The sequence below is a fragment of the Stenella coeruleoalba genome (assembly GCF_951394435.1).
Source record: "Stenella coeruleoalba genome assembly, chromosome: 4".
NCBI classification, from domain to species: domain Eukaryota; kingdom Metazoa; phylum Chordata; class Mammalia; order Artiodactyla; family Delphinidae; genus Stenella; species Stenella coeruleoalba.
The window spans coordinates 61572745-61600108 of NC_137149.1; the positions used below are offsets into that span (position 1 = coordinate 61572745).

Genomic DNA, 27364 nt, shown 5'->3' on the forward strand with positions numbered 1-27364 from the left:
TATTTAACAGTTAACAAAAAGAAAAAGATCTTTTTCTGAATTTTGCTTATTAGCCAAAATAAAAATAACCCAGCTATGCCACAGCTAAATTTGGATTTCCTTCTCTATCCTGCCTGTCTCTCTTATTTATACAGTCCCTATCCATCCTTCAGCTCCACCTTCAAAATTCCACAGGGAATGAAAATTTTTACTTTAGAATTGAACTTTGACATTGCTTGGAAAGACAATCCGAGCTGCTGTGAGCACCTGTGGATGCAGGAGGGAAGGCTGGCACTGCATGGAGACAGAGCTGGGTGGGGTTCTGGGACCAGGGCTGACTTGATCCTCCTCGGCCAAGCCCCCAGCACAGTGCCTTCTTTAGTTCCTTCGCTTAGAGTTCTTTATTTCTGATTTTCCTGTTATCACTCATAGTGCACAGATCATTGCCCCATGGAACTAAATATGGCAATCGAGAGGAGGGGGATTGCTGCCACTGACAAGGCACTTTTGTGTATATCAGGAAAAAGCACCTGCTGAAGTCGATACACCCCGGCCAGAGCCTGTGGTTTACCTTGGGTAACATAGTTGAATGTCAGCTTCCACTTGCTCTCTCCACCCCAGGTACCTTTGTGCAGAGCAGAAAAATGTATCATCCTACACATCAGTCCTGGTGCTCAGCAAATATTTCTTGCTGTGATACACCTCCTCACTGATCTTTTTCCCAAATGTTTATGTGGCAGGTAGGCTGTTATTTGTAACAAGCATCTCAATGAAGTCTTGAGTAGGGTAGGGGTAACAATTTTATAACTACAATTACAAGCTCAGGTAGGTGCAGCCACAACATAACAGAGTGCAGAGAGCATAATGATGTTTTCCCAGAACATTTACTAATATGTGTGCTAAGGCCTTTCCATGTATGATCACATTTAATGTTCACAACAGTCTATGAAGTACATTTCCATTTTACACATGAGAAAACATTAAGTGAGAGAAGTTCATTAACTTGAAACTGTTGGAGCAAAAACTTGAACCCATGTCGGTCTATCTATTATTTCCCAAATTTTGAGACCATTAGATATGAAATATTTTAGGTTTTACAGATACACAAGTATAGCATTAAACACCATAGAATTGCGTGGTGAGGCTGTAATTCTCCTTTCAGTTTTCTCTCAATCATTCTGATGGTGATTCTGTCTGGTGCCAGCATTCCTTCAGCACACACACTTGCTCATCATCTTCCAATCAATAGAAAACAGGTCTCAGGCTCAAAACCTTCAACAAACAATAGTATCCAAATAAAATTTAATCACAATTTAATCCTAATGCTATCTATTTAAGTGATAGCATTGAGTAAGTGATACTGGTTCTTCATTTCCCAACTATCATGCAAAGTTTCTTTTTAAATAAAATCAAGAAAATTTTAAAGAAAAAAACTATTAAGCAAATAACAATGAGGTACATTCACTATGATAGAAATCATGAGAGTGGTAGTCAGAGGTACTTAGATATAGCAAAAATTGGGAAAATGTGGAACCAACAACTAAGGATTGAGAAACAGTGCCACATACAACTCAGCCACTTTCATGGGCTTTGATGTCAAGAAATACACGAGTTTGCATCCCAGTTTTTCTGGTTACTAGCTTGTTACTTGGTTTTGGAAAATCATTCAGTCTCTCTAAGTCTCAGTTTTCTCATCTCAAAAAAAATCTTAATATTCACTTTAAAGGTATTATCGTGACAGGTAAATGAAATAATTTTTGTGACCACGCCTTGACAATGCCTGGCACATAGTAGATGCTCAATAAATATTAGTTTCTTCTACTCTCTCCCTTCTCTTTAGTTACCAGAATTGGTAGACAAATGTTTCATCTTCCTCCTCATCTTGTTAGCAAGAACTCTTTTTATTAACTTCCTTCTTTCCTTTGAATTGTTTTCATTAAATAGTGAGCAGGAAAAAGTATTTATAAAGTTTATATTTGTCATAAAGCAAAAGAAGTCAACTAACTAGAAATTGATCTTTGCCATGCCAGTATAGCACCTATATATCCCTTCCCTTCCCCTCCACACTCAGAGCTAACCAGTTTTCTAAATTTAGGGTTTCTTATCTCTTGTTTTCCTTATAGTTTTACTGTCCCTGAACTACCATTTGAAAGTGCCACCTTCCTAATGGCTCCCCTCAGCACTATTACATCAGAAAGAAACAACCTTGAATTTTCTTTAAGCTCTGTGTTCTGAGCTTATAGCAATTTAGGCTTAACTCTAAACACTATACTCTCAACATTTCCCAAAGCAAGATCATGAAACACAGACTGTAACTTTAATACTTATAAAGCATTAGCAACCTGCACTGATGGAGGTGTCCTAGGTAGGATCAGAATCTCACAACTAATTCATGTGGTCATTTAAAGACCAAGAATATCCCCTTACTCTTGTTGCTTCGCCATCCCCTAGGGCATCATCCTTCTCTGTCGGGTCAAAATTGGGTTCTGGGCATATTCATATTCTAGCCTGCAAGAAAGGGAAAGAGAGGAAGTCCTGTATAAGCAATGGAAAGTCAGCCTCCAATTCTGAAAGAACAGTCATGAATTTAAGGAGAATCAAGTCACTGCTTCTTGTTGGGAGTGTGTGCTTAATCAGGAGTGAGGTAAGGGAAACACCTTGAGATCCTCAGCCAGAGGTTGGACTACAGTGGTGCAAATCCCCATCTTTAAATGATGCATTGAGACCATATTCTCTTATGGGTCCCCTATGAGCAAGCAACTAAAGATGGAATCTAGTAGCTATTGCCATGCTGTAATTCATGAGAGTTCCCCACTACCACGTTTTTTTCCTGCCACATATAACCAGAGGGGAAATGCCAGATAGCTAAATATACCACTCTAGGCCTGAGGGTGAAAAATTAGACTAACAAGCACTGGGTTCCACTATTTCTTCTTTGTCCACTTAACCCAATTATGGACTTTTATTTTTTAATCTGGTATTCATCCTTAAGTACCATGAGTGTACTTCCCTAGAATTCAGGATTTTGGGGGGGAATTTTTCCCAGGTTTATTGAGGTATAATTGATATACAGAACTGTATAAGTTTAAGGTGTCCAGCATAATGACTTGACTTACAGATATTGTGAAATTATTACCACAGTAAGTTTATACATCCATCATCTCATATAGGTACAAAAAAATAAGAAGACAGAAGAAATGAAACTTTTATTTAATACACATTCGGTGAGAATGTTGTCAAGTACCCTTTCTGCTTATGAAGCATTTATTTTTTTTTCCCTAATATACCCTTTGCTGTGAGTCCACATAGGAAAATATTATTTTTAGAAAACATTTTAGCAATCTTATGTGAAACTGTCAGGGTTTTTTGTTTGTTCATTTTTGCCTACATTTTCAGTAAAACAAGTTGGAAATAACCTTCTAGACAGAATGTTGGTCCATGACTAGCCATAACGTTACTTAAAAATTGAATGTCAGTAATGATACTGCGGGAAAGCAGCTACATGAATTCATTGAAATGGTAAAGTGTTATCAAAATATCATGATTATAATTAGCACTTAGTCCAGTTGGCATGTGATTACGTTGAAGAGTAATGGAAGTGGAACATAATTGATCCCAATTTTCGTTAACCTATCCACATGGGCTGATAAATTGTTCTAGTGCTGGGATACAACAATGAACAAAACAGAGGAAACCCCTGCCCTTCCGGTGCTTCTGCTGCTGGGTGGGGCCATCAAGTCTGGTAGGGCTACAGGCTATGCTCTGCAATTGGGCTGCATCACTAGCCGGGCTTCCTGCCTGGTTGAGGCCACAGGCTGTGTTTAGCAATAGGGCATGATTGTATGCTGGGTTCTGCTGCTGAGTGGGGTGGTAGGCTGGGATCCAAGGCTGCTCAAGATCACTGTTCAGCCTCCCTGGTTATCTGGGGCCAGAGACTATGTTCAGCAGTTGGACAGGGCTGTTGACTTGGCTCCCTGCCTAGTTGGGCTGTAGGATGTGCTTTGAAGCTGCTGGGCATCTGTGGCCAGCATTCCTGAAGGGGTGGATCTATAAACTATGCTCAGTAGTTGGGCAGGAGTGCAAATTTGCTCCCCTGCCCAGGATGGCCATAGGATGTGATCTGCAGCTACTGGGTAGCTGTGGCCACACTTCCCAGTGGGATAGGACTGAAGGCTCTGCTAAGCAGTTGGGCAGGACTATAAGTTTGCTCTCCTCTCTGGGAGGGCTGCAGCATGTGCTCCACAGCTGGTATGGCCCATTGGCTAGGGATCCAAATTGAGCAGAACTGCTAACCAAGCTTTCTGGACAGACAGGGCCACCAGCTCAGCTCTGCAGATTGGCTGCTATCTGGAATCTCTCTTCAGGCACTTTGAAGCAGGAACATGATCTGCCAAGATCTGAGCGCTGGTTGGTCTAAGCACTGCCCCACTTCTTCATCTTTATATGACCCCCAGCGGTTGAGCTCCACAGGTTCCCCCAGTGATTCCCATGAGATGAGACCCAAGTGAGCCTCCCAGGAAGTGTTCTGCAATGCTGGGGAAGCTGGATTCTCTTTTTCCCATTGGAGAAACCATAGACTCAGGGCAGTCTAGGGCGGTCTAAACTTTGGCAGTGTAGGCTCACTTCAGTGCTATGCCAGTCTGTGGGAAGGGCGATGCAGTCAAAGTGGAACTGCTTCTCTTACCCATCTAATGTGGTCCTTCTCGGTGTCTGTGGTCTGAGGAAAGCTATGGCCTCACCCTCAAGTTCCGGGATTTTTACAGTGGTGTTTTATAAATGGATTGTTCCTAGTTGGTCTTCTTGTGAGGGAGACTGAGTCCTATGTCATCATCTTGATGATGTCAGCATCCCACAAATTTGATTTTTTTAAAAATATTAATCTCGGGCTTCCCTGGTGGCACAGTGGTTGGAAGTCCACCTGCCGATGCAGGAGACACGGGGTTGTGCCCCGGTCTGGGAGGATCCCACATGCAGCAGAGAGGCTGGGCCCGTGAGCCATGGCCGCTGAGCCTGCGCGTCCAGAGCCTGTGCTCCGTGGCGGGAGAGAGGCCACAGCAGTGAGAGGCTCGCGTACCTCAAAAAGAAAAAAAAAAAAAAAATATATATATATATATATATATATATATATATATATATATATATATATCTCCAAGAAGCTTGATGAATTCTAAGTAGGATGAACTTAAAGAGACCCACACCTAGATGAATTATAATCAGACTTTCAAAAGACAAAGAAAGAATCTTGAAAGCAGCAAGAGAGAAGTGACTCATCATCTATAAAAAATCCTCACTAAAATCAACAGCTAATTTCTCGTAAAAAACCATGGGGGCAGAAGGCAGTGAGATAACATATTCAAACTGGTGAAAGAAAACAATTTCAATCAATAATTCTGTATTCAGAAAAATTATCCTTAAAAATGAGGAGGAAATTAAGATTTTCCTAGGTAAAGAAAACCTGAGATAATTTGTCACTAGTGAACCAGCCCTATAAGAAATATTAAAGGGCGTCCTTCAGGTTGAGTTAAAAACACATTAAACAGTAACATGAATCCACATGAAAAAATAAAGAGCATTGGTAAAGCTAACTATATAAGTAAATGTAAAACAAAGTATAAGTGTATATTTTTGTTTATTCTTTTTCCCCTCCTATCTGGTTTAAAAGAAACTTCATAGAGCAATAATTATATTAATAGGCATACAGTGTATATAGATGTATTGTAAAAAATAATAATAGCATGATGAAAGGGGGAAAGGAGTGGAGCTCCTTTCTGTGCACTACTAAAATTAAGTCTAAGCAAGATTGCTGTAAATAACAATTTTAATCATAATCATCAGGGAAGCACTAAGAAAATAACTAAAAGATATAAAAAATAAAAAGGGAATTAAAACAATATGCTAGAAAATATCTAATTAACACAAAAGAAATCAGTAATAGAATAATCAAGGAGAAAAAAAGGCATAAGACAGTCCACAAATAAGAAAATAGCAGACATAAATCTTACCTTTTCAGTAATTACATTAAATGTAAAGGGATTAAACACTCCACTCAAAATGCAGATATTGGTAGGATGGATAAGACACCATGATCCAACTATATTCCATCTAAAGAGGATGCACTTGGTATTAAAAGACACGAATAGGTTGAAACTAAAAGGATGGAAAAAGTTATACCCTGTATACAGCAATAAAAAAAGAGCTGTGCTGACCAACTAATTAATAGGAGACAAAATATACCTTAAGACAAAAATTGTTGCAAACTATTACATATAGAATGGATAAACAACAAGGTCCTACTATATAGCACAGAGAATTATATTCAATATCCTGGGATAAACCATAAGGAAAAAGAACATAAAAAAGAATGTATATATGTGTATAATTGAGTCACTTTGCTGTACAGCAGACATTAACACAACATTGTAAATCAGCTATACTTCAATAAAAATTTTTTTTAATATTTTTTAAAAGGACAAAAATTGTTGCTAGAGACAAAAAAGTACATTTTATAAAAGGGTCAGTCCACTGAAATATAACAATTATAAAACTATATGGCTCTGATAACAGAGACCCAAAATACATAAAGCAAAAAACAGACTGAACTGAAAGAAGAAATAGACAATCCAACAGTAATAGTTGGAGATTTCAGCACCTGACTTTCAATGATGTGTAAAACAAGTAGACAGAAGATAAACAAGGAAATAGGACATACAAATGTTAACTCAAAATGCATCAAAGACCTAAATGTAAGAGAGAAAAAACTCTTAGAAAAAACATAGATATAAATCTTTGTGACCTTTGATTAAGTAACTGTTTCTTAGACATGACACCAAAGCACAAATAATCAACTAAAAATAGATAAAATGGACTTCATCAAACTTAAAAACTTTTGTTCCTCAAAGGACACTATCAAGAAAGTACAAGACAACCCACAGAATAAAATATATTTGCAAATAATGTATCTGATAAGAATCTAGAATCTATAACATATAAAGAACTCTTAAAACTCAACAATGAAAAGGCAACTCTGGAAAAATGGGCCAAGGATTTGAATAGATATTTCTACAAAGAAGATACAAATGGCCAAAAAGCATATGAAAACATTTTCAGTAGCATTAGTCATTAGGGAAATACTTAAAACCACAATGAGATACCACTTAATACCCACTAAGATAGGTATAATTAAAAAGAAAAACAATAACAAATGTTGGCAAGGATGTGGAGAAATGGAAATCCTTCTACATTTCTGGTGCAAATGCAAAACAGTGTGCCCACTTTGGAGAACAGTTTAGAAGTTCCTCAAAAAGTTAAACATAGGCTTACCACATAGCCCAGTCATTCCACTCCTGGATATATATACAAGAGAATTGAAAACATATGTTCACACAAAAACTTGAACATGAATGTTCATAGGTGCATTATTCATAATAGTTAAAAGGGGAAACAAACCCGATGTCCATCAACTAATGAATAGTTATACAAACTGTAGTATAACCATACAATGGAATATTATTAAAACATAAAAAAAGAATGAAGAGCATGCTATAGCATGGATGAACCTTGAAACATTATGCAAAGTGAAAGAAGCCAGATACAAAAGACTACATGTTGTATGGCTCTATTTTATGAAAGGTCCAGAACAGGAAAACTCAGAGAGGAAAGTAGATTAGTATTTGCTAGGCCCTAGAGGGAGAGGAGAAGGGGGAATGACTGTTTTATTTGTAAGGGGTTTCTTTTTTGGGGTGATAAAAATGTTCTGGAATTAGATAGTAGTGATGGTTGCACAAGCTTTTGAATACATTAAAATCACTGAATTGTACACTTTAAAATGATGAAGTCTATGGTAGGTGAATTATATCTCAATAAAAGAAAATAAGAGAAAAAATGAAATCCTCTTTGATAAAAGAGGACAGAAAATTGAAGACAGAAAACATTTGGACAGAAAATTGAAGGAATGAAGGGAGCAATCTACCACATATCTAGAGGAAATGAATACCAAGCAATGTGAAGTGCAGAACTTATTCCACAGTTCAATGTTCAATATTTAATACTCCTGTCCTGATTTTTAAGTCTTTGTTACTGTCATGGCATAGTTTAATGTAGTCACATTTTGTGTAAATAATGAGGAGAGTAAGTAGAATGTTAAGAGACTTAGGAAGGGGAGATTTAATTATTGAATCATGAAAAAAGGAAGGTGGAAGTATGAAAATATATGAGAACAATCAGAATAAACTAAAAAGAGGTGCAAGGAAGAGGAAGAGAGACGATGATAAGCACTAATATATTAGTAAAGAAATAAAGCACTAGAATTATACAGATTTGGGTTATATCTCACACTGTATTAGCTAGCAATTTCCTTGGAAAAATTTCTTCCCTCTGTGTTTCTCAGTTTCCCACATCCTATGTAAGGCATGGGAGCAATAACATCTATCTTACTGGCTTGCTGTGAGAAATGTATATGGTATTTCACCTTATTCAGTATTTTACTGAATTTGACACTTGGTATACCCTCAATATATAATAATTATTCACAATAATCATAATAGACACTACACAAATTCTGAGTTGTCTTAGCTTTTGAAAAGTAAAACTATATGTTCAAATATATATTTTAAAACAATGGATGAGATATATAGAATACATATAGAAAGACTCTTTACATTTTAGTTATTTAAATATTAATTTAATCTTAGAAGTTTTTAGTTTAATAAAACAGTATAAAAGACTATGCAGAGGTATTGCCTATGTTTTAAGGTGCTAATTGGTTAGAAACTGACCCTCGTTAGAGAGACAAGAATATACAGAGACTAAATTAAAAGATGTTTTCCACAGGCAATCACTATTTTTAGAAAACAAGCATGTTATGCTTAAAACTACTTTGAGATTAACACTGTGGTGAAAACCAATACCAAAAAATCACTTTGCTAATTAAAGTGTATGAAACCAAACAACTGTTTTTGGGAATTGATCTTGCTGATTTACATGCTAAAAGAGAGGAGTTCTCATATTTCCTTCAGTGAGATAAACTTAGTAAAAAATATGGCTAAGAGAGGATGAGCAGAAGTTGACATATTTGAGTTGTTTTGTTGGCATATTTCAGAATCCTATTTAAAAAAATGCTAGGGAGGCTGGAGTCTTCTGGAAATTAAGGAAACCATGAAACAGGGAAAGTTTACTGGATTATGGGTTAGAGGATGGGGGCCACATCCCTGGCTCTGAACACTCTCTAGCCAGAGGATCTTGGCAAGCTAACTCCTCTGTTTCTCAATTTCTTCTTTTCCAAAAATGAGAAAATCTTACTTGGTGGACTGGTGATCCTTCTCAGTTCTAATATTGTATGGTTCTGTGTGATGTTTCCTCTTTTGGAAGAAAAATGCCAAGGCTGAATTCAGGCTTTTTCTCTTTAAGTATTAGTAGTAATAATAATAAAACTAATAATAATAATTCCAGAGCTTGGGTCAACTTTGCCTTCGTGGGTAGTTGATGATTATATGGTGCATCTCTCTCCAGCTCCTTTTTCTTCTTCACTGTTGTGGTTCATTTTGCCTTTAAGAAAATGCAACTAGAACTTCTTCTATGAGCCTCTTATTATACCTAAAACCAGAGGGATATTCAAAACATATAGCAACCAGTATGGCACAGGCCTGAAATAATCAACAAATCAGGACACTGGCCATAGAGACACATATTAGCCTGGCCTAAAACTAGAGGCAAAACTTGTTCAATTTAGATGAACTTCATAAATATTTGTGTTCTTCGATATATGTGTAGATGTACATACATACGTTTATAAGTGGAACTATATTCATTTCAAAACATACTTACTTTATAAATTGAATTACTTTAATTATATTTAAGATGCTCAAAGATATGAATAAAAGAATAATATTCACTAATACTGAACAAAGAGGTATTTATTAGAAAAGGAGATATGAAACATAAAGAAGTAATATGAAAAAAATTAGAAAATTTGGATATAGACAAAATCATCCCTGAAAAACTTTAATATTTACTAGATAGGATAAACTCTAAACTGGAAACAAAAAAATAGTGAATTAGGGAATTGAAAGGTTTTGGTGAAAATTTTACCCATAATGCATCAAAAATAGATGAATAAATTAAAAATATGACAGGAGTTAGGAGTCAGGGAGAATAGGCAAGAAGTTCTAACATAAATCTAATGGCAAATCCAGAAGGAAATGGAGGGAGTAGAAGAAACACAATACTTAAAAAGATAAAAACAAGAAATTTTCACAGTTAACGATATGAGTCTTCAAATCCAAAATACAATTTGATTATAGAGCAGGAAAAAATTAAAATAAAGGAAAAACAAAAATAAATTTATACCTAGATCTATCTTACTGATCTTTCTTACTGGCACTACAGAACATCAAGGAAACAGGGCAGGAATCTGAAAAGTTACTAAAGAGAAAAGAGAGATTAACTACAAAAAAATTATATATATAGATAGATATAGATATATAGATATATATGAAGATCAGATTGACAGTGGAGTTTTCAATGGCAAAAGTCGATGCCAGAAGGCAAAGAAATATCTTCAACATGCTGAGGAAAAAATAACTTTCAACCTTGAATTTAATATCCAACCTAATATTATTCAACAGCAAGAGAAAAATTAGGACATATTCAGTTGCAAATATGCAAAGAGAATTTACCTGCCAAGCACCTTTACTAAAGGAATTAATGAAGGGAAAGTCTATTTAGGAGAAGACTGACACAGAATGAGGAACAAAATCAGAGCAGGGAATGCTAAAATCAGTAAATTAGCCAATTTAATTTTTAAAAACTTACAAAGCTTACAAACTCACAAAGCTCAGTGCTTTGTGACCACCTAGAGGGGTAGGATAGGGAGGCTGAGAGGGAGGGAGACACAAGAGGAGAGAGATATGGGGACATATGTATAGGTATAACTGATTCACTTTGTTGTAAAGCAGAAACTAACACAGCATTGTAAAGCAATTATACTCCAATAAAGATGTTAAGAAAAAAAAAGGAAGAAAAAGGTATATAGAATTATACAGCTTCCAACAGAAAACATAAAGGAGATAAAAAAAATGAAGAGAAGGAATGGTAAACAGAATATTTAAATTAAGATAGTAGAAAAAAAGCCCTATAGAAATATTTTTATCTTAAAGTCAATGTCCAGTCCTGAAAATCAGATATTTTACATAAAACCCTAACCACAAGCCTATCTTTCTTTATTTTAAGGGGCAAAAAAACATGAAGTAGTGCAGTTCAATTAAAAATTCTCCACCAATTTACAATTTTTCTAAAATGAAACTAAGACATTAAAATGTCCATTTGTATAGCAATAAGTTATAATGATAAGATATGAAATTCTTAAAACATTGCTTCCTGGTCATCAGTTAATATGGTTGTTAGCAGACAACTGCTTTATATCCAATTAAGGGAATTGTTCTGGGAAAACATTATTAAGAAAGATGTTCTGTGGAGTATAATTAAAATAAATTATAATAATTAACATGACAATTAAAAGACAGAGATTATCAGACTGGATAAATAAAACAAAATGTAGTTATATGTTACAGGAAAAAGACACCTAAAACAACCACATAGATGGTTGAAAATAACAGGATAGAAAAGATACACCCTGTGTATTAGATAGGATTAGGTTCTGAATGACAAATAAGCCAAAAGGATAGTGCTTAACCAAGTTTGAAGTTTATTTGCATCTCCTGTAAATGGATTCTGGAGATCAGTATCTAGGGTTGGCAAGGCAGCTTCATCTCATGGAATCTTAGCAACCCAGGCTTCTTCCTCTTCATGGCAATACCATTCCTAGGCTGAGACCCTCACCATCATGGTCCAATATGGTAGAATCTGCATTCTAGGCGGCAGGATTGAGGCAGGGATGAAGAGGCAAAAAGAATGTGCCAGCCATCTTAAGGAATGTTCTCATGTTTTACACAAAAAAATTAATTTAATCCTCAGATGGCCCGCATGAAATGAAAACTACTGCTGTGATCACAGTGCAGAAGAGCAAATTGAGGCACAGGGAGAAATGAGTTGTCCAAGTCACATGACTAGTAAGTGATACAGACAGAATTGGAACAGAATAGGGTGTCTGACTCCAGAGCTTCTGTTCTTAAACACTGTGCAGTACTGACAAATAGCTTAACTTCTCTGGACAAGTATTCCCTTATTTTTAAATTCAAAATATGGTCTAGATGCGGGGATCAAAAAATTATGTTAGGGAGAGGACTGGGGTTGGCTGCGTGAACACAGCCTGAAGGGAGCTAGTGCACCACAGCTAGCCGGGAGGGAGTCTGGGAAAAACTCTGGACCTGCCTAAGAGGCAAGAGACCATTGTTTCAGGGTGCACGAGGAGAGGGCATTTAGAGCACTGCCTAAAAGAGCTCCAGAGACAGGCACGAGCAATGGCTATCAGCGTGTACACCAGAGACGGACATGAGATGCTAAGGCTGCTGCTGCAGCCACAGAGAGGCCTGTGTGCAAGCACAGGTCACTATCCACACCTCCGCTCCCAGGAGCCTGTGCAGCCCGCCACTGCCAGGGTCCTGTGATCCAGGAGCAACTTCCCCAGGAAAACACATGGTGCACCTCAGGCTGTTGCAATGTCACACTGGCCTCTGCCACCGCAGGCTCGCCCTGCATTCTGTACCCCTCCCTCCCCCTAGCCGGAGTGAGCCAGAGCCCCCTAATCAGCTGCTCCTTTAACCCCGTCCCATCTGGGCAGAACACAGACACCCTCAGGCAACCTACACACAGGGGCGGGGCCAATACAAAGCTGAACCCTAGGAGCTGTGCGAACAAAGAAGAAAAAGGGAAATCTCTCCCAGCAGCTTCAGGAGCAGCGGATTAAATCTCCACAATCAATTTGATGTGCCCTGCATCTGTGGAATACCTGAATAGACAATGAATCATCCCAAAATTTAGGTGGTAGACTTTGGGAGCAACTGTAGACCTGGGGTTTTCTTTCTGCATCTAATTTGTTTCTGGTTTTATGTTTATCGTAGTTTAGTATTTAGAGCTTATTATCATTGGTAGATTTGTTTACTGATTAGGTTGCTCTCTTCCTTTTTTATTAGTATATATATATTTTTTCCTTTTTCTCTTTTTGTGAGTGTGTATGTGTATGCTTCTTTGTGTGATTTTGACTGTACAGCTTTGTTTTTACTATTTGTCCTAGGGTTCTGTCTGTCCTTTTTTTTTTTCTTTTTTAGCATACTTTTTAGCACTTGCTAACATTGGTGGATTTGTTTTTTGGTTTAGTTGCTCTCTTCTTTCTTACTTTTCTTTTTATTACTTTTTTATTTTTTAATAATATTTTTAAATTTTTTAAATTTTAATAACTTTATATTTTATTTTTTCTTTTTCTTTCTTTCTTTCTGTCTTTTTCTCCCTTTTCTTTTGAGTCACGTGGCTGACAGGGTCTTGGTGCTCTGTCCGGGTGTCAGGCCTGAGCCTCTGATATGGGAGAGCCGAGTTCAGGACATGGACCACCAGAGACCTCCTGGCCCCACATAATATCAAATGGTGAAAGCTCTCCCAGAGATCTCCATCTCAATGCTAAGACCCAGCTCCACTCAACGACCAGCAAGCTACAGTTTTGAACACCCTGTACCAAACAACTAGCAAGACAGTAACACAACCCACCCATGAGCAGAGAGGCTGCCTAAAATCATAATGAGTTCACAGACACCCCAAAACACACCGGCAGATGCAGTCATGCCCACCAGAAAGACAAGATCCAGCCTCATATACCCGAACACAAGCACCAGTCCCCTCCACCAGGAAGCCTACACAACCCACTGAACCAACCTTACCCACTGGGGAAAGACATCAAAAACAACAGGAATTACGAACCTGCAGCCTGCAAAAACAAAACCCCAAACACAGTAAGTTAAGCAAAATAAGAAGACAGAGAAATAAACAGCAGATGAAGGAGCAAGGTAAAAATCCACCAGACCAAACAGATGAAGAGGAAATAGGCAGTCTACCTGAAAAAGAATTCAGAGTAATGATAGTAAAGATGATCCAAAATCTTGGAAATAGAATGCAGAAAATACAAGAAACATTTAACAAAGAACGAGAAGAACTAAACAGCTAACAAACAATGATGTACAACACAGTAAATGAAATTACAAATTCTCTAGAAGGAATCAATACCAGAATAACTGAGGCAGAAGAACGGATAAGTGACCTGGAAGATAAAATAGTGGAAATAACTACCACCAAGCAGAATAAAGAAAAAAGAAAAGAATTGAGGACAGTCTCAGAGACCTCTGGGACAACATTAAACACACCAACATTCAAATTGTAGGGGTTCCAGAAGAAGAACAGAAAAAAAAAGGGACTGAGAAAATATTTGAAGAGATTATACTTGAAAACTTCCCTAATATGGGAAAGGAAATAGTCAATCAAGTCCAGGAAGCACAGAGAGTCAGATACAGGATAAATCCAAGGAGAAACACACCAAGACACATATTAATCAAACTATCAAAAATTCAGTACAAAGAAAAAATATTAAAAGCAGCAAGGGAAAAACAACAAATAACATACAAGGGAATCCCCATAAGGTTAACAGCTGATCTTTCAGCAGAAACTCTGCAAGCCAGAAGGGAGTGGCAGGACATATTTAAAGTGATGAAAGGGAAAAACCTACAACCAAGATTACTCTACCCAGCAAGGATCTCATTCATATTCAATGGAGAAATTAAAACCTTTACAGACAAGCAAAAGCTAAGAGAATTCAGTGCCACCAAAGCAGCTTTACAACAAGTGCTAAAGGAACTTCTCTCGGCAGGAAACACAAGAGAAGGAAAACACCTACAATAACAAACCCAAAACAATTGAGAAAATGGTAATAGGAACATACATATTGATAACTACCTTAAATGTAAATGGATTAAATGCTCCAACCAAAAGACATAGACTGGCTGAATGGATACAAAAACAAGACCCATATATATGCTGTCTACAAGAGACCCACCTCAGACCTAGGGACACATACAGACTGAAAGTGAGGGGAGAGAAAAAGATATACCATGCAAATGGAAATCAAAAGCAAGCTGGAGTAGCAATTCTCATATCAGACAAAATAGACTTTAAAATAAAGACTCTTACAAGAGACAAAGAAGGACACTACATAATGATCAAGGGATCAATCCAAGAAAAAGATATAACGATTGTAAATATTCATGCACCCAACATAGGAGCACCTCAATACATAAGGCAAATGCTAACAGCCATAAAAGGGGAAATCAACAGTAACACAATCATAGTAGGGGACTTTAACACCCCACTTTCACCAATGGACAGATCATCCGAAATGAAAATAAATAAGGAAACACAGGCTTTAAATCATACATTAAACAAGATGGACTTAATTGATATTTATAGGACATTCCATCCAAAAACAACAGAATAAACTTTCTTCTCAAGTGCTCATGGAACATTCTCCAGGGTACGTCATATCCTGGGTCACAAATCAAGGCTTGGTAAATTTAAGAAAATTGAAATCGTACCAAGTATCTCTTCTGACCACAACGCTATGAAACTAGATATCAATTACAGGAACAAAATTCTAAAAAAATACAAATGCATGGAGGCTTAACAATACACTACTACGTAACCAAGAGATCACTGAGGAAATCAAAAAATACCTAGAAACAAATGACAATGAAAACACGATGACCCAAAACCTATGGGATGCAGCAAAAGCAGTTCTAAGAGGGAAGTTTATAGCAATATAATCCTACCTCAAGAAACAAGAAACACCTCAAATAAACAACCTAACCTTACACCTAAAGCAATTAGAGAAAGAAGAACAAGAAAACCCCAAAGTTAGCAGAAGGAAAGAAATCATACAGATAAGATCACAAATAAATGAAGGCAATGATAGCAAAGATCAATAAAACTAAAAGCTGGTTCTTTGAGAAGATAAACAAAATTGACAAACCATTAGCCAGACGCATCAAGAAAAAAAGGGAAAAGACTAAAATCAATAGAATTAGAATTGATAAAGGAGAAGTAACAACTGACACTGCAGACATACAGTCCTCTGTATCATGAGAGATTACTGCAAGCAACAATATGCCAATAAAATGGTCAACCTGGAAGAAATGGACAAATTCTTAGAAAAGCACAACCTTCCAAGGCTGAACCAGGAAGAAATAGAAAATATAAACAGACCAATCAGAAGCACTGAAACAGAAACTGTGATTAAAAATCTTCCAACAAACAAATGCACAGGACCAGACAGCTTCACAGGCAAATTCTATCAAACATTTTGAGAAGAACTAACACCTATCCTTCTCAAACTCTTCCAAAATACAGCAGAGAGAGGAACACTCCCAAACTCATTCTACGAGGCCACCATCACCCTGATACCAAAACCAGACAAAGATGTCACGAAGAAAGAAAACTATAGTCCGATATCACTGATGAACAAAGTCACAGCTCCTTCTGAATGACAGCCTGCATTAGTGACTTGTCATAAGGGGAGCTGTAAAAATCCAGCTCCTCTGCTTCGATGTCGGACAACTCTAAGGGCCATTCTGGCTCCAGCGTCCCCCATCCCCCTCCTTGTCCCTGGTGAGTCCTTGTGACTTCATTTCAGTTAAGTGTTTCCTCCCTAACCCCATGCCCTCATTTCCCTGCAGGGGTTGATCCCAGGAGCACATTCCAGTAAACCTCATGCATGCAAATCATTGCCTCAGTGTCTATTTCCTGCGAACCTTTTCTGCAGTGTGCTTTGATACACAACATGTGGATTGCTATAAACATTTAGAGCATTCCTAAATCTGAATACAAATAGGAATGAAGAAAACTTTTCAATAATTTGCACTGTCACTGATGAAGAGAAATCACCATGGTTTGCACCCACTAACGTCCATGATTCCTCATTATTCATATTCTCTACTTGCAAACTTGCCTACCCACTAAAATTTATTTGTAACTCCCCAAATTTGAATTGCCTGGTGTGTGTGTTCCCAGCTGAGTTTGAATAAGGTGATATTCTGCCTTACCATTTCAGCTGTCATACTAAAGACAGGTGTCCTTCTTGTGATCTTTTTGTGCCACATTTCTAGCCTCTTTTTTTTCTTTCCTGTTGGTGATTTTGCTGTTTAAAATGGCCCCCAAGTATAGTGCTGAAGTGCTGCCTAGTGTTCCTAAGTGCAAGAAGGCTGTGATAGGCCATATGGAGAAAATACCTCTATTAGATAAGCTTTGTTCAGGTAGATGTTATAGTGCTGTTGTAAAGTCAATGCTATTGAATTAACAATATAGCTGACCCTTTAACAACATAGGCTTTAATTCCATGGGTCCACCTATATGTGGACTTTTTTTCAATAATAAATACTACAGTACTACATGATCCCCAGTTGGTTGAACCTGTGGATGTGGAACAGTGGATACAGAGAGCTGACTACGGGTCTTGAGCATCCTTGGATTTTGGTAACCCTAGTGGGTCCTGGAATCAATCCCCGACAGGTGCCAAGGGATGACTGCATATATTAAATAAGTTGTCTTTAAATAGAAACACAAGTAAAACAAAGTTATGTGTTGATCAGTTGATGACAATGTTGTGACCAGAGGCTTATAGGAACCTAACTCTTATTTCCTCTAGAAGCAATTCTCTAATTCTGTGTCCATGGTGACTTTATAAAACATAATTACCATGAATAACAAGAATCGACTACATACATACATATATATATTTATATATATTTATATATACAATGTGCTGGTATTGTTGTCCTGTACTTTGTGAAGATCCTTGGTGTCCTCAATAACTGTTGTAAGCTTACATGCCTGGAAGCAAGGGAAAAGGAAATACTATTTTCATACCATATTCCACTCTGTTTTATACTCTTGCTCTAAACTGGTTTGTGACTTGAACGAATGAGATGATTGTTGAAACTTTGCTGGCATTTTTATGCCCTGAGAAAGAGAACTCAAATGCATAGGTGATGCCCTGAGTAGCTTATAGGAGTAAAATGGGCAAGAGGGGCCCAATGAGGCTAATTGGTGGAGGTGAAGGGCAGTCCTAAACGTCGCCTGATCCCTCCAGACTGTATTTTGTCTTCTACAACTTACAGAGTAATCAAGCTGAAGAACAAGCTCCTGTGTTCACACTGCAGGTGGGAGAAATAGCTCCATAAATGAGGGCTTGAGAGGAACTGACTCTACTTATCGGCCTTCTGTGATTCCTAATCAACTCTGCTCCACCTCCCATGGAATTTCCTTGCTTCTCTTTTTGTCTTATTCCCACGGTTGTGCACGTGTGCTGGTACACATGTGGTTCTCTAGTGTTCATCCAAAAACGAATGCCTCCCCATCTTCAACTAAACTTTTTTCAGATGCCACCAAAGGAAGGCTCAGACCTCACCATCAATTCTCAGCAGATAGTCCCTCTTTCCTGTCCATTTGCTCATTCATGTTAACATCGACTGTTTCTTATTGTATTCTAACTGAAAGAGGCACGAGTTCCTTCAGCTCTACGGCAATGTGTATGCTTGAGTTTTGTTAAATGGGCTTATTTTAATCAGACAATTGATGATTTCCCCAAACATTTATATAAATTACATTTCTATAACTCCAATAATAGGTTACATGCACTTAGAGTGAAGAATTTTAAAAGCATTCCTTTGTGCATTATTTTATTTTACTTTTAATTTATTTTAAAATATTATTAGGTATATGATCTATACATTATTCCTTTTAATTTTTCTAATTCAGGTATAATTGACATATGGCATTATATTAGTTTCAGGTGTACAATATAATGATTCAATATTTGTATGCATTGCAATCTGGTGCATTATTTTATAAAGTAAAGAATTTTTTCATAAAAATGAATATCTACCCCATAATGCATCTCTGCTGTTGATCTGGGATCTGTGTGTACTCAAAGATGCTGTTAACTTCTCAAGCACACACTCCAGAGTAGGAAAAAAACCTATTTCTTAATAAAGAAGATTTCAGTTTTTATCTCGCATCCTCCAATTCTTCTTGAAAAAGTCAGTTCTGGGTGGTGATAGTCAATTCCTGGTTGTCTCAGTTAATCATTGACTTTATTCCCCAGGATGCCAATATTTTGCCTAATTCTTGAGGATCTGAAGATACAAGATGCCAAGGTATGAGAATGAGGATGTGGCAGAGAGGAAGTAAGGAACATCTGGTCCCAAGGCATCCAGGCTGGTGTCCCATGGGACATTCTCAGCATCCTCCATTCTCCACTTTGTACAGGAAGATAACTTCAGCGCCCTCACCATCTCAGCCATCAAGTCTTCCAGGGGTCAGGGTCCTCAACTCTCTAGGCCATGCCCTCATCATTCTTTGGCCACATGAGGAAAGTTCTGGAGAACTCTATGAGGATGCTTTAGGTGCGTCTGCCTAACTACATTTTGTGGTCATTTTTGCTATGTTGTCCAGTCATAGGGAGCAAAGGTATCTTTTTTCCCCTGCAAGGCAAGGCACAGATTCTAAACGTCTGCTTTCGATTTCACCAAATCTGTATCCTTATCAAAATGAGGATTTAAAAAATCCAGCACTCCTAGTGCATATAACATGTAATTGGAATTACAGACCTGCAATTTACTTAAACTTATGTGAAACTCCTCAACTGCTTCTGGACCTCAGGTGACGAGTAAGACACAGCATCTTCAACAGGGACACACTGAGGTATTTTCTCTCTCCTTTCCCTTGGCAACTCCTCCCTAGTTTATAGAATATTCAGGGGACAAGGTTATTCTGGCCTTTATCTATTCACCCAAATATTTTTTATGGCATAAACTTTATGTCTCAAATCCTTCAGGGCTTTGATTCTCAAAACATCATTTCTTTCAAACTAGTGCCTCTGTTGTAAATTTCAAGAGACTTTAGATGATTCAAACATGACAGAGTTGACTCCCTTGTGATCTGTGTTCAGCTGGTAAAATATGTCCTGTGGCAAGGGATAGATTAAACGTCTATCCAGTTTGAATGGGGAAGAGCCAGGTGGTGCAAGAAAGTGCCTTAGGAAGAGATTGGGGCTGTGTGGGACACATTCATTCATGTTTTAAACCATTTTTCAGATACACATGCTTTGATTACACAAGAACCTTGTACTTAGAAGTCTTTATCATGAAAAGTTTTAGGACTTGTTATGCTTCCTTCTATGTTTATTTTCTCCCTGTCATGTCATATGACAGAACTCAGAGGCCATATTTCCTTATAAGAAATAACTATCAGATGATGTGTTATTTCTTTAAGTAATGGACCAAAGATTTCTAAATATGCAAATATCCATGGAACTAAACCCGCCTTCTGCTCTTTGGGGCACACTAAGTAAACTGAACCGTCCATGATTATATGACTTCATTTGGAGCAGATTAGGGGAGAGAAAACATTCATTTCTTTTTTCTTTTTAGTAGCTCTATTTCATACCCCCATCTCTTGATGAAGCATTGAATTCTAGCAGCACATTCTTGTCTCCAAAAGCACAGCTTTTTTTTTAATTGTGAGAAGGCTTAATGAGAAGTGACAACCTGCCTACTCATAATGAATCAATTTTTAGACTATCTAAACTTTCCTAATTAATTTATTTCCAATGTGATTTTCATCCTTGTTAGTATTTTACTGATTTGTGGATTAATCAACTGCAACATTTCTATTGAAATCAAATGTAGCACCAATTCAAGTAATTTATCCTTGTGAGAGCTTACTTTCCAAAGCTCTTACCCATACCCTAATTTCCAAAACACAGAAAACAGATACTTTAACACTTTTTAGATGTACCATGTAACCTACTGCTTCCCGGAGCATGTGATTCTCCAATTTGTTCCTGTCCATTAGTCTTCTATTATATTCACTTTCCCCTTTGCCGGCATAGACTTAATGTTTGTCACTATAGAGATGCTCTCACTCCCTTGCTCCTTTGTCCTTTTGTTACACTTGATAGCTAAACCACAATGTAGATAAACTTAACTATCTTCTTTCTCTGTGCCTGCACCCAAACAGCTCCTGAAACAAAGTGCAATAGCCATTAGGAAAAAAAAAAAAACAGCCAGTGTCAAAATGATGAACACGTGAGCCGTAACCTGGTAGATGAAGCAGTGGGCCTGGATTTTAGAGCCCCACTCAACCTCAAGCAATCTCAGATAGAGATATTGAGAAGTCCCCTCAATTAGCATGTTGGTCCTAAAACAAGCAACCAACTGGGACTGCATAACTTTAATTAGGAAGCATATTCAGGTGGCTTACAGCAGAGACATGAAATCAAGGTAATGAAATAGAAGGTGGATATAAAACTAGATGGACAAAAGAGTGAACTTTAATGTAAACTATGGACTTTGGGTGATTATGATGTGTCAGCGCAGGTTCACCAACTGTAGTTAGTATACCACTCTGCTGGGAGATGTTGATAATGAGAGAGGCTATGCATATGTTGGGGTGGAGCGCACATGGGAATCTGTACCTTCTCTTCAATTTTTCTGTGAACCTAAAACTGCTTTAAAAAATAAAGTCAGAACTTCCCTGGTGGTCCAGTATAAAGAATCTGCCTTACAATGCAGGGGACGTGGGTTCGATCCCTGGTCAGAGAACTAAGATCCCATATGCCGTGGGGCAACTAAGGCCACATGCCACAACTACTGAGCTTGTGCACCTCAACTAGAGAGCCTGCGTGCCTCAAACTATAGAGCCCATGCGCTCTGGAACCTGCATGCCACAAGTACAGAGCCCACGCGCCCTGGAGCTTGCACACCACAACTACAGAGAGAAAACCCACACTCCACAGCTAGAGAAAAGCCCACACACCACAGTGAAAGATCCCACATGCCTCAACGAAGATCCCGCATGCCACAACTAAGACCCGACGCAGCCAAAAATAAATAAATAATAAATAAATCTTAAAAACAAAATAAAGTCAATAGAACAAAAGTAACTAGATGGACTGTTTACTAACCAGTTCTATCCTGGAGGTTCTCCATATTGTAATGAATATGGATTGAAACTAATATTAGAACCACGTTGTATTAATCTCTGGAGTTTGGAGTTTGCCATATATATATATTTAATTTTATTGACATACAGTTGATCTACAATATTGTAATTTCTTCTGTGCAGCAAAGTGACTCAGTTACATATATATATATATATATATATATATATTCTTTTCCATTACGGTTTGTCACAGTATATTGAATATAGTTCCCTGTGCTATACAATTGGACCTTTTTGTTTATCCATCCTACATATAATAGTTTGCTTCTACTAATCCCAAACTTCCATGCCTTCCCTCCCCTCCCCTCTCCCCTCCCCCTCGGCAACCACAAGTCTGTTCTCTATACCTGTGAGTCTGCTTTTGTTTTGTACACATGTTAATTTGTATCCTATTTTATTTTATTTTACTTTTGTGTGTGCTTTATTCATTTTTTTAAAAAACTTTATTTATTTATTTTTTCAGTTTTGGCTGCATTGGGTCTTAGTTGTGGCGTGTGGGCTTCTCATTACAGTGGCTTCTCTTGTTACGTAGCATGCGCTCTAGGCGCGAGGGCTTCAGTAGTTGTGGTGCACGGGCTTAGTTGCTCTGCAGCATGTGAGATCTTCCCAGACCAGGGCTCGAACCCTTGTTCCCTGCATTGGCAGACAGATTCTTAACCACTGCACCACCAGCGAAGTCCTGTGTGTTTTATTTTTTTAGCATCTTTATTGAAGTATAATTGCTTTACAATGGTGTCTTAGTTTCTGCTTTATAACAAAGTGAATCAGCTATACATATACATATGTTCCCATATATCCTCCCTATCCCACCCCTCTAGGTGGTCACAAAGCACAGAGCTGATCTCCCTGTGCTATGCAGCTGCTTCCCACTAGCTATCTATTTTACATTTGGTAGTGTATATATGTCCATGCCACTCTCTCACTTCATCCCAGCTTACCCTTCCCGCTCCCCATGTCCACAAGTACATTCTCTACATCGGTGTCTTTATTCCTGTCCTGTCCCTAGGTTCCTCAGAATCATTTTTGGGTTTCTTTTACATTCTATATATATGTGTTAACATACAGTATTTGTTTTTCTCTTTCTGACTTACTTCACTCTGTAGGACAGACTCTAGGTCCATCCACCTCACTACAAATACCTCAATTTCGTTTCTTTCTATGGCTGAGTAATATTCCATTGTATATATGTGCCACATCTTCTTTATTCATTCATCTGTTGATGGACACTTAGGTTACTTCCATGTCCTGGTTCTTGTAAATAGTGCTGCAATGAGCATTGTGGTACAGGACTCTTTTTGAATTATGGTTTTCTCAGGGTATATGCCCAGTAATGGGATTGCCGGGTCATATAGTAGTTCTATTTTTAGTATTTTAGGGAACCTCCATACTGTTCTCCATAGTGGCTGTATCAATTTACATTCCCACCAACAGCATAAGAGGGTTCCGTTTTCTCCACACCCTCTCCAGCATTTATTGTTCGTAGATTTTTCGATGATGGCCATTCTGACTGGTTTGAGGTGATACCTCATTGTACTTTTGATTTGCATTTCTCTAATGATTAGTGATGTTGAGCATGCTTTCATGTGTTTGTGGGCAATCTGTGTATCTTCTTTGAAGAAATGTCTGTTTACGCCTTCTGCCCATTTTTGGATTGGGTTGTTTGTTTCTTTGATATTGAGCTTCATGAGCTGCTTGTATATTTTGGAGATTAATCCCTTGTCAGTTGCTTCATTTGCAAATACTTTCTCCCATTCTGAGGGTTGTCTTTCCGTCTTGTCTATGGTTTCCTTTGCTGTGCAAAAGCTTTGAAGTTTCATTAGGTCCCATTTGTTTAGTTTTGCTTTTATTTCCATTTCTCTAGGAGGTGGGTCAAAAAGGATCCTGCTGTGATTTATGTCATAGAGTATTCTGCCTGTGTTTTCCTCTAAGTGTTTTATAGTATCTATCCTTACATTTAGGTCTTTAATACATTTTGAGTTTATTTTTGTGTATGGTGTTAGGGAATGTTCTAATTTCATTCTTTTATTCATTAGCTGTCCAGTTTTCCCAGCACCACTTATTGAAGAGGCTGTCTTTTCTCCACTGTATATTCTTGCCTCCTTTATCAAAGATAAGGTGACCATACTTGCATGAGTTTATCTCTGGGCTTTCAATCCTCTTGCATTGATGTATCTTTCTGTTTTTGTGCCAGTACCATACTGTCTTGATTACTGTAGCTTTGTAGTATAGTCTGAAGTCAGGGAGCCTGATTCCTCCAGCTCCATTTTTCTTTCTCAAGATTGCTTTTGCTATTTTGGGTCTTTTGTGTTTCCATACAAATTGCAAAAATTTTTGTTCTAGTTCTGTGAATAATGCCCTTGGTAGTTTGATAGGGATTGCATTGAATCTGTAGATTACTTTGTGTAGTATAGTCATTTTCACAGTGTTGATTTTTCCAATCCAAGAACGTGGTATATCTCTCCATTTGTTTGTATCATCTTTAATTTCTTTCATCAGTGTCTTGTAGTTTTCTGCATACAGGTCTTTTGTCTCCTTAGGTAGGTTTATTCCTAGGTATTTGATTCTTTTTGTTGCAGTGGTAAATGGGAGTGTTTCCTTAATTTCTCTTTCAGATTTTTCATCATTAATGTATAGGAATGCAAGAGATTTCTGTGCATTAAATTGTATCCTGCTACTTTACCAGATTCATTAATTAGCTCTAGCAGTTTTCTGATAGTATCTTTAGGATTCTCTATTTTTAGTTTTTTGAGGAACCTCCATCCTGTTTTCCATAGAGGCTGCACCAACTTACATTCCCACCAACAGTATAAGAGGGTTCACTTTTCTCCATCTCCTCTCCAGCATTTGTTATTTGCAGACTATTTTTTTTTTCTTTCTTTATTTAGCTGTGTTGGGTCTTTGTTACTGTGTGCAGGCTTTCTTTAGTTGTGAAGAGCCAGGGCTACTCTTCATTGCGGTGCACGGGCTTCTCATTGCAGTGGTTTCTCTTGTTGCGGAGCACTGGCTCTAGGCACATGGACTTCAGTAGTTGTAGCATGCCTTCTCAGTTGTTGTGGCTCATGGGCTCTAGAGTGCAGGCTCAGTAGTTGTGGTGCACCAGTTTAGTTGCTCTGTGGCATGTGTGATTTTCCCGGGGCAGGGCTTGAACCATGTCCCCTGCATTGGCCGGCAGATTCTTAACCACTGTGCCACCAGGGAAGTCCTGCAGACTTTTTAATGATGGCCACTCTGACCTATGTGAGGTGGTATCCCATTATAGTTTTGATTTTCATTCCTCCAATGATTAGTGATGTTGAACATCTTTTCATGTACCTGTTGGCCATCTTTATGTCTTCTTTGGAGAAATGCCTATTTAGGTCTTTTGATTGGTTTGTTTTTTGTTGTTGAGTTGTATGAGCTGTTTGTATATTTTGGAAATTAAGCCCTTGTTGGTTGCATTATTTGCAAATATTTTCTCCCAGTCTGCAGGTTGTTTTTTTGTTGTTGTTTATGGTTTCCTGCTTACCCCAACTTCTGATTTCTACCCTTGCTATGCTACTGAAAATACTTTCTTGGACATCTCCCATCACTTCTTATTACCAAACCAGTGTCTCTTTGCCACTCTCCAACTTCCCCCACTTCTCTGTGCTTAATATTGCTTGCTCCTCTATCTTACTGGAATTCACCTCTTTTCACTTAGATGCTTGGAAGGGTAGATTGTCAATGACCAAGGAGTGGGATTTCACCCTTGTCCCAAAATTCTCCATAAATGGGAAGCAATAGTTTGAAAGTGCATTTAATTTTGTAAAATGTCTGTACAAGTTAAATATATGTATGTTTTTTTGTGTAATGTAAAAAATAAAACATGTAAACCTAGAAGTCTGTCTTCATTTCCTGCCCTCTACACCAACCCATCCCACTCCTCCTCAGTTAGTTAAATAACCTGGTGAGTATTCTTCCAGTGCTTTTTATGTGTATCCATAGTAATACACTGATATGTATATAGAAATAGACATTTTACAAACATAAATGATATATACTTAGTGATATATGCATAGTTTTTTTTGGTAACACATGAGCTCAGGTGTCTATTTTTATGAAACCTGTGTATTGCTTTAAAGCTAAAAGGAAGAGCTACTAAGGGTAGGAAAGAGAATAGCATGAAAAGTGGGGAGACACGAAGATGGACAGATGGCTTGGTTTATGCTTAAAATATCTTATAAATACATAGGCATATTTCATGTCCATGCCACACAAAGATTCTTAAATTTAGCAGTGGAGGATTAAGTGCAGATTTTGGGATTTGGATTCCTTTTTTAATAGTCTTTTTGTTGCTAACGTTGAAAATGAAACCACAGAGAGATTAATTTAAGGGGCATCAATTAAATTCAATTTCAGTTTTTATTAGGCACTTGAAAAAGAGGACTTATTTCTATATGGCTTTATTTTAATAGTAGGCTTTGATTTTCAAAAGGTGTGAAGTTGAAAGGAGTTACAGTCAAGGAATAGAAAGAGAGCATCTTAATTTTAGTACTCTTCACATTCTGGCTCTGCTGCCCAAGATGATTGTATTTCACAGCCTACTCAATGCTGTAAATATCTTTACATGTGGTAAGTCTTATCCTAGCACTGTAGTAACATGCCTTAAACAAAGCATTAAAAGCTTTGAACAAGATGGCATCTGAGTATAGTGAGGTTTACCCATTTTCTAGAAATATGAAACATCTTTCGAAGTGACTTTCAGAGAATGAAGAAAGATTTGTACTACATAAGAGAGGATTTCAATGTTCAGGTTAAAAAGAAACTGGTTGAAAAGACTTTAGGGGATTTTTCTATAATCTAAATGATTAGAGACTAATTAGAGACTAATATCTCGTTAAGCACTCTATTGTAAAAGGGAAAGGTTATATAGAAGGGCAGATATTAGAAACTGGCTGGGGATTTAAAGGTAAGGATAAGCAATACTGTATTATCATAGATATAGTAGTTACAAACACTGGAGTTATAATTAATCATGTTACATTGAAAGAAGTTAACAGTGATCATTAGCTATTTACCTGTAGAAATCAGAAAGAGAGATTTAAATAAAACATTTTACACAAAAATATCCAAAACTGAAAAATACTTCAGAATTTAGGGACCATTAAAGAAGAGATGAAGAATGCATTAATACACATTTAATGAAGGATTGGGGAAACTGGTATGTTTTCCTAAGGGCTTGAAAACTTATGATGGCCTAACCCTCAGATGCATGGGGTGAAAAAATTATTTAAGCAAGAAAGCATCGATTGATATTTTTTCTCATTTATTCCTATAAATGTGGCTAGAAAGACCTTAGTAACTGATAACTTCAAGATTGGCAATTCTCATTTTAATCATTAATGTTGAGCGTCATACATACCAGAAGCGTTAAAGA

The 27364-nt window shown here is 37.5% G+C and overlaps 1 long non-coding RNA gene across 1 annotated transcript in view; it reads left to right on the forward strand.

The window, feature by feature from the left end:
• Positions 1–19527, forward strand: part of LOC307186007 — a 137797-nt gene extending 118270 nt beyond the window's left edge. Inside the window, exon 3 of the long non-coding RNA XR_013828235.1 lies at positions 19070–19527. This is a non-coding gene — a long non-coding RNA (uncharacterized lncRNA). The remainder of the gene's footprint in view (positions 1–19069) is intronic.
• The last annotated feature ends 7837 nt before the right edge of the window (positions 19528–27364 follow it).